The 12,023-nt window shown below is 43.8% G+C and overlaps 1 long non-coding RNA gene across 1 annotated transcript in view; it reads left to right on the top strand.

The window, feature by feature from the left end:
• LOC141048750 (uncharacterized) overlaps positions 1-2,791 on the top strand; it is a 190,857-nt gene extending 188,066 nt beyond the window's left edge. The window contains exon 3 of the long non-coding RNA XR_012220130.1: positions 2,537-2,791. This is a non-coding gene — a long non-coding RNA (uncharacterized lncRNA). The remainder of the gene's footprint in view (positions 1-2,536) is intronic.
• Positions 2,792-12,023: the final 9,232 nt, after the last annotated feature.

Here is a 12,023-nt window from a genome sequence, read left to right as displayed (position 1 = left end):
TATGTGCCAGTTTGCTTTTTGTCCCTTATTAGATTGGCCTCTTTTTGCTCTGTTCTCAAAAGATGCCAGAGTGCTAATATAGTGGGAGAAGTCTAGTGACTTCAGGGTATTTTTTGCTATCACAAGTGTTGGGCATTTTTGCAGGGTTTTTTGGCGTTATTGCAGACAGTATCTTTCCTTTCCTGTCCTTTCTAGCTAGTGTGGGCCCCATCGTTTGCTCAGCCTATTTTCCTACCTGTGTTCATGTTTTCATCTTGTCTCACCGTCAATACATGTGTGGGGGCTGTCTATTCCTTTGGGGTCTGCTCTGGGGCAGTTTTAGATTTCCCCTTTACTTGCTTTAGGCTTATTTAGTCCTCCGGCTGTGACAAGGCGTCTAGAATCATCGTAGGTACACGCCACGGTTGCTGTTAGTTGTGTGGTTAGGATCAGGGGTCTGCAATCCGCGTAGTTACCAAACTCTCTGGTTTTCTGTGACTTGGCTTGGTCTTGTTTTCCTCCTCGGTGACCCATTCATAACAGATTTCCTTATCATAAGTTGAGTGCCAAGTTTCTTACTTCTATCTTACTGGCTTGTGAACCTACTTGAGCACCTTCACAGTAGTGCTACGGTTTATTCTCTTAGCACTGAGGAGAGGCTTCTGTCGGGCCACTCTGCCCTAAAGGCCCGACTGGTGGAGGGCTGCAGTGATAGCTGACTTTGTGGAATTTTCTCTGTGGAGCTCAGCCACAGTGATCTTGGGGTTCCTCTTTACCTCTCTCACCAAGGCTCTTCTCCCACGATTCCTCATTTTGGCTGGAAGGCCAGGTCTAGGAAAACTTCTGGTGGTCCCAAACGTCTTCCATTTAAGGATTACGGAGGTCACTGTGCTCTTAGGAACCTTGAGTACTGCAGAAATTTTATTGTAACCTTTGCCAGATGTGTTCCTTGCCACAATTCTGTCTCTGAGCTCCTTGGCCAGTTCCTTTTGACCTCATGATTCTCATTTGGTCTGACATGCACTGTGAGGTCTTATATAGACAGTTTTGCGCCTTTACAAAAATCAAGTCCTATCAGATTAATCTCAGGGAGGATCACAAGGAAATGGACAGCATGTAATTTAAGTATTCAGACCCTTTGCTCAGACACTCATATTTATGTCCTGTGATATTTAAGTTTTTCTTTTTTATTAAATTTGCAAAAATTTCTACATTTGTTTTTCTTCAGTCAAGAGGGGATGCAGAGTGTACATTAATGAGAAAAAAATGAATTTTTTTGAATTTACCAAATGGCTGCAATGAAACAAAAGGTGAAAAATTTGAAGGGGTCTGAATACTTTCCGTACCCACTGTATGCGGCATGTTGATTAAACAATAGAAATTTTCTGACTTTATTGATCTTTTCCCAGCATTGTCAGAACCCCCCCTGAAGAAGCTGGTGCAATATGCATGCTGGGTGCAGTGTGGTGCTGAATTACAATACAGTGTTTTCTGGGTAGTGATTTATCAGATCTCTGGACTTTTGCAACAATTTTATTTGATTTTGATTCATTTTTTATTACTTTCTTTACCCCTAAAATCATGCTGGGAGCGGTATTTTTGCAACAGCTGCGGTGACAGGTTGTGATAGATTCCGCTTTGTGTGGTAATAATGAGATCTGGTGGGTTTATTTTTCATGTTGTTGTCACCTTTGATCACCTGTATAAATCTATCCAGTCCCATCTCCTCAATATCTTATATCTCATTTGGTAATTCCAGAAAAATCCATGAAAAAGCAATTAATGGTAACACAAAACTTGCAGAACATCTCTATTTCCTGTGCAGGTTAAAGCAACCTACTGCTAAAGCAACCTGCTCTACCCTCTCCTAGTGTATCCTCACCCATCCCTGTAGACTGTGAGCCCTTGCGGGCAGGGTCCTCTCTCCTTCTGTACTTGTGTGTCTCCTGTCTTACACGTTTATTGTACCTGTATATACTGTATTTCCCCTTTTCACATATAAAGCGCCATGGAATAAATGGCGATATAAATGTATAATAATAATAGCTCCCTGTTATCAGCCATTCACGTTGTAGCGTTCGTCAATGGGAAGAATAACCATAATTCTAATGAAAAGTCCCTGTTCTCACAAATACTAAATAGAAGACCCCCCTGGACTGGAGTCTTAGTGGATTTATATAGCACATCGACCTCTATCTGGACTATACATCCTGCAGTGAGAACTGCAAGATGTTCTATAGCTTTCAGGCAGCACTAATCAATACTATCCAAGCAGCATGAGATTTATGTTTTATCTCTTCTCATATGCCTCCTTCCCCATATTTCCATCATGCTGTAAGGCCTTTACGAGATCAGAAAATGATTTTCATCTCTTACAATGCATTCCCCAGGTCAACTAATCTGCAGGAAGGGTCCACTCATTAACTTTACAAGAACTGCCACGCTTTACAGAAAGTTTTCCTTCGAGTTATAGCCGTTCCAGGAAGGCTCCAAAGATAAGATAATGGCATGTGTCATGTACAGTATGTTTATATTCAATCCTCGCTTTCTATTCCAGGTAATTAGGTATCCAGCCTTGGCGGAATCCATATTGTCCATCCTGGTTCATGAAAGGAGAGCAGAGAATCGAGAAACAAGAGCGAGAAATCGACTGGGAAATATAAATACATAATAATGTAGGAGGATACACTGTGCTGGATGACACCCCAACAGGCATTGTAATGTCTTCTAGTAGTGGAAAAGATCTGGAAAAAGGGAACAACTCACTAACATTCCTACATAATATTTATTAAAAAAAAAATTACTAGAATTACATGTACCGCCTTTTAATCTGTTTTAGTTTTGCTCAGCGTTGTATAAATATATTTTAACTTTATAATACGGGTTATTTTAAATGCACTGAAGTTGCATATGTGAAAAAAATGTTTTCCATTTCATTAATTTTGTATTTTTAAATAAGTTATTTTGTGTTTATGGGGTCCATAAATCTTAAGACAAGTTAGCCGAACCTGCAGAGTTTGGTGTGATGGGCCAACCATCTCATGTGTATGGGTCTTCCTGACTATCCTCCAACATTCAGGAGGACCCCCATACACATTAGATGATAGACCGATCCTGCCAAAATAAAGAAACTACCGGCGATATTTCAACCGCCAATCTATTTGTTCCCTCTGGAAACACGAGCGCTTGGCCGAGCATTCCTATACATGGAGAAGTTGGAAGCGATAGCTGTTAGCGCAACTATGTTAGGAGTGTGAACATCTTTTGATAACAATGATGTATCCATAAAAATTGGACAGAGATCGGACAGCAATGCACAGACATACTGACAGGTCTCCTGACCCTAGTGTGACAGCTTCATAAATTTCTGACTCCCAGCACTTCCAAAAATCAGCTCTTTGCTGCTCCAACCATAGCTGGATGTCCAGTGTACACAACAAGGACACCTCTGTTCCATAAACTGTGCAGTCACCTTTCTCAGGCACATCAGTTCAGCTCCCATTGAAGTGAATGGCAACTGAGCGGAAGCACCCAAGAAACGGCCACAGCAAAGGGTATGGAAAAAATGCAGTATCTGCAAACAACTGATTTGTGATGGAAAGGGATATTGGTCCCCAACAGATTTCATACTGGTGACCTATAAATATCTAAGCCCTACAAACCACTTAGTTTTTAAATAAACTTTTTTTCTTTTTAAAGGTAAATATGTATTCAAAACATCAGTGACATGATATAGACATATTGTCACGTGCCCCGTCCTGAGTGACACGTCCACCAGGCCGGTAACTGATACAACAGGACACGGCACGTGTAATTGTCCTATGTGACGCGGCCTGCAGGCCGGTAACTGATACAATAAGACAAAGGGAAAGGGAAAACCTGGGTAACAATAACAATGGTGGCCCTGCGATAGGGAATGCACTCCCCTGAGTCAGCGTCTCTACACTCCTAACGTTCCCTAGGCCGGTTCCGCACCGGGCGCCGATCAGGAACCTCAAAACCCTGACTCACCCTGCACCTAAACCCTCACTAGGGAATTGGTCGGTGCGGAAACTAATCCCACCACTGCACTAAACACACATAAGGAAAAGTGACAAAACAGGGGAAACACCCCTCAGCTTTGCTCTGTTGCTTACGCTCCTAGCAACAGAGCCCACCACCTGCGTGCATCTTTTCCTCCGTGTCCGACACTGTCCAGAAATGGACCTTCTCAGCATCTTAGTGCAGCCTTGGAGCAAACAGAGTCCACCACCTCCATGCAGCTGTCCAGAGACAGAGTCCAGCAAATGAGTCCAGCTTTTCTGCCAAAAAGTCCAGCATGCTTGAGTCCAGCTCTCAGCAACCAAGTCCAGCACCGTGAGTGCAGTTCTACACCGCAACTGCCACTCCACCAAGCCATGCAGGCACTCCTTGCTGACACCATCGCTGCAACTCCACCACGCCATGCCAGCACTCCTTGCAGACACCATCGCTGACTCCACCAATCCACTCTAGGACTCTCTGAGCTGCCTGTGACTCTCCTTTAGCTCCATCCTTCACCCAGGCTTGCTTGCAAAAGAATACTTTATCACAAACAGTGATTAACACACCTAATACTCTCTTATAGAGCTATCACACCTGATACATAATTAAGTGCACAAACTAAGATAACCAGAGTGTAATGACCCTAATGGCCACCGGGGGAAAACTACAACTGAAATCACCACAGTGCAATGACCCTAATGGCCACCGGGGTCAAAACCACCTTTGGCACACAGCCAAGGGAAAAAAAAAAAGGTTACTTTGTGCATTTACTCTGTCAGATCCAACCTGGATTGTGACACATATCAGCAGTTTTGACTGGTGGTGATCTGGGTGGAGAAACCCCACAATCACTGAGACCTCCTTCTGCTCTCCTTCGACACAAGACAATCACAGAAAGTCTAAAACAGTTTAGCATTTCTGACCCTTCTTTTCATTAATAGGTGTTCTCAGCACCTGGCTCACCACTAATTAAACTTACCAACTTGTCACTATAACTTTTTTCACTTTAAGGCCGGGGTCACACTTGCGAGAAACTTGCACGAGTCTCGCATCTCAATACTTGGACTGGAGCGCTCAGCTGCATAGAAATACATGCAGCCGCACACTCCAAGTCCAGAGTGCTGGCGGCAGTGCCGGGTATTGAGATGTAAGACTCGGGCAATGCCGGCGGCAGTGCCGGGTATTGAGATGCGAGACTTGTGCGAGTTTCTTGCAAGTGTGACCCCGGCCTAAACATCAGGGTGTGTGCACACGGTGCGGATTTTGCTGTGGATCCGCAGCGGATTTGCCGCTGCAGATCCGCAAGCACAGTACAGTGTTATCCATTGGCTTTTAAAAAATGCAGTGCAGATGCTGCAGATTTTTCCACAGTTTTAAATCCGCAGCATGTCAATTCTTTCTGTGGATTCCTCTGCGGTTTGACACCTGTTCCATTGTTCAGGTGTCAAAACGTAGGGGGAATCCGCACGCCATTTTACCTGCGGATTTTCCTGCAAATCCGCGCTGAAAAATCCGCAGCTGAATCCGCACTGTGTGCACTCACCCTCACTCTGGGACTTGGATTTGGCATCTGAACCGTCATAGCTACAGCCACAAAATTTTGCAGTCACACGTCTGGACCCCGCGAGCGTCATAGGCTATGTTGTGAGGCAACATTTTAACCCTGTGCGTACCAATTCACCAAACAATTTTTGCCCCTATCTACATAATGGGGAAAAAGTGAAAGGAAAAGTGTTGGGAGGCAAATTGACATCTGCCAGATGTGAACAAGGGGAACTGAAAGATGCCGATGGCGCCAAAGAGTATATACCGTACAGTTGCTAAGGTGGGGCCCTGACATGGGATACTCACCACACACGGGGATATGAACACACACAAAATGTGCCACACACTACCACATGCTTCACCACATATACCACCCTCAGCACACATTTCACCACACATACACCCAACCTCGCCACATAAAAGTCGAAACACAAAAGTTGCTACTTAAAACTCACCACGCTGTCCCAGAGCTGTTTAAAAGATGAAATCATTTCTATGGTGTTATCGTCCTTCTGTAAAGCTGGAAATAACACAATTTATTACCGTGCCAACACAGACCACCCTCTGACACAGACTGCAGGGGGAGCCCAGTATCACACAGGATAGGATTAGATACACAGCTCAGCAGTCAGTATCACACAGGATAGGATTAGATACACGGCTCAGTAGACAGTATCACACAGGATAGGATTAGATACACGACTCAGCAGTCAGTATCACACAGGAGAGGATTAGATACACGGCTCAGCAGTCAGTATCACACAGGATAGGGTTAGATACACGGCTCAGTAGACAGTATCACACAGGATAGGATTAGATACACGGCTGAGCAGTCAGTAACATACGATAGGATTAGATACACAGCTCAGCAGAAAGTATCACACAGGAGAGGATTAGGTACACAGCTCAGCAGACATTATCACACAGAATAGATACACAGCTCAGAAACAGGATGTGCCAAAGGAGAGGACATTTTCATTCCAAGAATTCCACTCCTTCCATCTGATGTTTTTTTGATTTTAAACGCCTCCAGTTTCCAGTTCAACTGCTATTTGCAATGTCCATTAACAATGCTCAGGGACAGTCCTTGAAAGTAGTAGGGATCGATTTGCAATCTCCATGCTTTTCTCATAGTCAACTTTACGTGATCTGTTCAAGAATTGGAACTGCCAAAAATCTGTTCATCTTTGCACCGAAAGGAAAAACCAAAAATGTTGTTTATCAAAAGGCTCTTCTTGAATGAGTTGAAAATAAAATACTATCAATACTTGGGTAATCGTTTGTGTTGCAAATCTGTAGTGTTGAATATATGATGTGAAATGTTTTTATGTGCAATATAATCATTACAATTTGTTATAACTAACCACAGTTGGTTACTATGCCAAGGCAACGCCGGGCTCTTCAGCTAGTTATAATAAAATGTGCCTTTTGGGTATGTTCCCAGAAGTTGTTACAATGAAGTGAGATGTTGATGTCAGAGATCATGTGTCCACATCTCAATCTTACCATAATAATATGATAATTTGCAAAGTCGATGCGCTCACCATGTTACCATATTGGTGCCACCAAGTACCATACTTTATATCATGTTGTTATTGCAGAACGGGACCAGACTATAACGTTGGGGGAACAGAGAATCTTTGTAGATATTCGCAGTCCGTGTGTCTTACACGTGTGTATAATGTAAAGCGCATCCACTAATAGCGCATTGTGGGAAATGTAGCTTTAATTGATGCGACGTATTGTACATTACGTCTTCTTTGATAAATGGTTATTGTGCGCCTTACTTCTGGGTGTAGGCAGGTTTGTGACCAGGCTTAGAAGAATTCTGCTTGCAGCTCTGCAGGTGACTGGAGTATGAGACTTGCCAATAAAATATTAACTATCATTTAACATCTTTCATTAGAGCGGCTAATTCAGACATGAAATGGATGAGTCAGTAATTTATTGTCTTTTGATTTAAAAGAGTGATGTAATATTTTATACAAAATTGACATACAGTCGAAATGGAAAATGCAAATGGATCAAATCCAGGCGACATCAGCTAACATCTTTCATTATGGCTCATCCTGAGTGTCAGAATAACTCACTGGATACTAAAGTATATAAAACTGACATGTTCTAGATAGAAAATCCAAAAGGGAGAGGATGCTCTTTTAAATGTGCCTGTCCCTTAACATTGTAAGGTCAGATGTGTTTGCAGATTGATAGCACAAATAAGTTGAATTTTTAGTATCTAAAATCATATGGATGTGATTTGGAAAGGTAGTTCCAGCACCTATAGTGCTGACAAAATGCAAGTGAAGAGGAACCGCCCACTTAAATAGATGGCATGTAAGGCTAGTTTCACACCAGCGTTCGGCAGGGCTGCGTACTTCCTCTGTTAAGCCCCGCCCACTGCCACACCTCTTCCACTCAGCTCCGCCTACGTCGGCATGCGTTCTGCGTACCATCTTTAACATTGGGTATGCAGGTCATGCGAATGTATGCGGATGCGTCATTTTAACGCTGCGCCGACCACAACAAAATGCAACATGTGTTCGCCGCAGCGTCAAAACGACGTATGCACAGGCATCAGCATACATTCGCATGGCCCGCATACCCAATGTTAAAGATAGGCACGCAGGACGCATGCAGACATAGGCGGAGCTAAATGGAAGAGGTATGACAGTGGGCGGGGCTTAACTGAAGAAGAAAGGAGGAAGTACGCAGCCCTGCAGAACGCTAGTGTGAAACTAGCCTTACAGATCATGAAAATCAAGACAGTTTCTGGAAATATTAGATTGATATGTGTAGTTTGAACTTGTCATGGAAAAGGTCAGCAAAACCATGCTTTTCTACAGATTTTATGGGAAAGGGCAAAGAGACCCATTCCTCACCTATGAGCAGCTAATGGTTCCCTTAATGCTCAAAAACACCTCTGTCACATGTAAAATCAGTAAATATGAGACAGGGAAAATTTAGGGGAGAGGATGGAGATGCAGCTGCAGCATAAGGAGGAACAGTGGAGAAGGAAATATCTGATTGGTTCGAACACACGTCTCTGACATTAAAAAACGCCTGACCAGCATGGATAGGACAAAGGAACAATTATACAAACACCAGGAAAGGAAAAATACCCGAAATCTGCAAGTCACTCACATTTCTGGATACTCTCCATCTGATACACATCTACAGCTGTCTAAAGATGGAAGCAGATATGATAGGCACGGGCGTCATATTTAAGCTCCTGGGGGGGTATTTTTCTTCTGTTTCTAATAAATAAAGTGTTTTTTTTTTTTCCCTGTTACATAATCAATATTTTCCAGCAGACTGTCCTCTTACATCATCTGTCTAAAGAGACGACAGCACAGTATTTATGACATTCTCAACACCCTGGGAGGCATCTCTTAAACCAGTGCAATTTATACATAAAATCTCTTATTTAAAGGTAAACTACACTTAATCCACTGGCCTGCATTCACTCTCTGAGAGCACAAATCAGGACCAAGCTTTCCTGAAGTTCTAAAGAGCACATCTGCAGAGTTCAAAAGGTAGTCTCATCTTGAAATCCCCCCTTTTTTTTTCTTTAACGCACATTAGTCTATTCATCATCTGGTCACTGTGGATCCCGACCCTCCCTTGTAATGTCCATGTGATCCGATATAATGTAGGATTGCCGAGATAAGTGAAACCTATAGGCATTTACTATCTAACCACAGGATAGGTGGTAAATATATGACCGTCTCTGTTGGTCCTCCACTGTACCCCATGTAAATGGAGAGAGTGTGCACTTTCTGCAGGACCACAGTATTGCAGTACAGAGTGCAAGCAAGCAATTACAGGTTGAACTTCCTGTAAGGTGACAAAAAAAATATTTTTCCTAAATAAAGTTCTCATCCCTTTTCCACAATAAAAAACTGGTATTGCTGCGCTCTTAAAAGTCCATTCCAGCAAAATTGAAGTTATTAAACCCACAAAGTAAATACAATAAAAAACGAACAGCAGAGTGAGACAATCAGGTGCGGGGACTCTAACATATTTTTCGAGCACCCCGATGATACTTGGTTAACACCTGAACAAGCTCCGATAACACCTTATCCAAGCACATTCACTCATCACTAGAGTTGAGCGATACCGTCCGATACTTCAAAGTATCGTATCGGATGGTATCGGCCGATCTTTAAAAAAAGTATCGGTATCGCCGATTCCGATACCGGAAGTCCCATTCAAGTCTATGGGACTTCCGGTATCGGAATAAGAAAAACCCTTTCCTGCCCTTGTACAGCCTCTCTGGGGTCTGTACGGGCCTTTCGGGGGGCTGTGCCGGCCTGCCAGGGGGTCTGTGCAGGCTCCGGTGGTCTGTGCCGGCCTGCCGGTGGTCTGTGCAGGCTCCGGGGGGCTGTGCCGGCCTGCCGGGGGGCTGTGCCGGCCTGCCGGGGGGCTGTGCAGGCTCCGGGGGGCTGTGCCGGCCTGCCGGGGGGCTGTGCCGGCCTGCCGGGGGGCTGTGCAGGCTCCGGGGGGCTGTGCCGGCCTGCCGGGGGGCTGTGCCGGCCTGCCGGTGGTCTGTGCAGGCTCCGGGGGTCTGTGCAGGCATCGTCCGATGGGACTACAAGTCCCATCGGGCGATGCCTGCTACCATGACAGTGATTGACACATTAGCCAATGATGGGACAGTAGTAGTCCCATCATCCGGCTAATGTGTTAAATGTAAAAAAAAAAAAAAAAAAAAAATTACATGCTACATACATACAACATGCATACTACATACATGCTACATTCATACTACATACTACATACATGCTACATTCATACTACATAAATACTACATGCAACATACATACTACATATATACTACATGCATGCTACATACATACTGCATGCTACATACATACCACATATATACTACATGCATGCTACATACATACTACATGCTACATACTACATATATACTACATGCATGCTACATACTACATGCTACATACATACTACATGCATGCTACATACATACTACATACATACTACATATATACTACATGCATGCTACATACATACTACATGCTACATACTACATGCATGCTACATACATAACACATACATACTACATGCATGCTACATACATACTACATACATACTACATATATACTACATGCATGCTACATACATACTACATGCTACATACTACATGCATGCTACATACATACTACATATATACTACATTCATACTACATACTACATATATACTACATACATACTACATACATACTACATACATACTACATGCATGCTACATACATACTACATGCATGCTACATACATACCACATACATACTACATGCTACATACATACCACATATATACTACATACATACAATACATTCATACAATACATACATAGACATACAGTACATATAACATAGAGTAACATACTTACCAATACTTGTCACATTGTTCCCCGAAGCCATTGTCTATTCCGGGATAAATATTAACATAACAAACCACAAAAATACTCACCCACGATCCGAAGCAGTCCACGAGTGTGTCCCACGACGATCTTGGGTAGAGAACTGCAGCATCAGATGATGCTGCCGTTCTCTACGGGCTGCAGGAATCCAATGACGGAAGGTAGGTATCCTTCCGCACTGTATTCCTCCGCCACTTAAAAAAAAAAAAGTCCCTAGTCTCACTTTATGCCATTGCTGTGTGGGAAATGTAGTATATATGTAGTATGTATGTAGTATGTATGTAGTATGTATGTAGCATGCAGTATGTATGTAGCATGTATGTAGTATGTATGTAGTATATATGTAGCATGCATGTAGTATGTATGTAGCATGCATGTAGTATTTTTTTTTTTTTTTTTTTTTTTTTTTAACATTTAACACATTAGCCGGATGATGGGACTACTACTGTCCCATCATTGGCTAATGTGTCAATCACTGTCATGGTAGCAGGCATCGCCCGATGGGACTTGTAGTCCCATCGGACGATGCTTGCACAGACCCCCGGACATCAGCACAGCCCCCCGGCAGGCCGGCACAGCCCCCCGGCAGGCCGATACAGACCCCCACAGGGTGCACAGACCACCGGCAGGCCGGCACAGCCCCCCGGCAGGCCGGTACAGACCCCGGGCAGTCCACACAGCCCCCCGGCAGGCCGGCACAGCCCCCCGGCAGGCCGGCAGAGACCCCCGGAAGGCCCGAAATGACGGCGCATCATGATGCGCACACACCGCGCATCATGATGACGTCAGGCCGTCAATCAACTGAACTTCCGATTCCGATGCCGAATTCCGATATTGAAAAAATATCGGAAGTCGGTATCGGAATTCCGATACAGCAAGTATCGGCCGATACCCGATACTTGCGGTATCGGAATGCTCAACACTACTCATCACTAATAGTGAGCTGTAACACCAGACACAATGGCTACCCAAACCACTGCACAACCGTGAAACCCTCCGTACAGCAGATAATGAAGCGTGCGGAAAGTTGGAC

The sequence above is a fragment of the Dendrobates tinctorius genome, unplaced genomic scaffold, assembly GCF_039654945.1.
Source record: "Dendrobates tinctorius isolate UK_male_01 unplaced genomic scaffold, ASM3965494v1 ptg000138l, whole genome shotgun sequence".
In the NCBI taxonomy this organism is placed as follows: Eukaryota; Metazoa; Chordata; class Amphibia; order Anura; family Dendrobatidae; genus Dendrobates; species Dendrobates tinctorius.
This window is presented reverse-complemented; position numbering and strand designations above follow the sequence as displayed.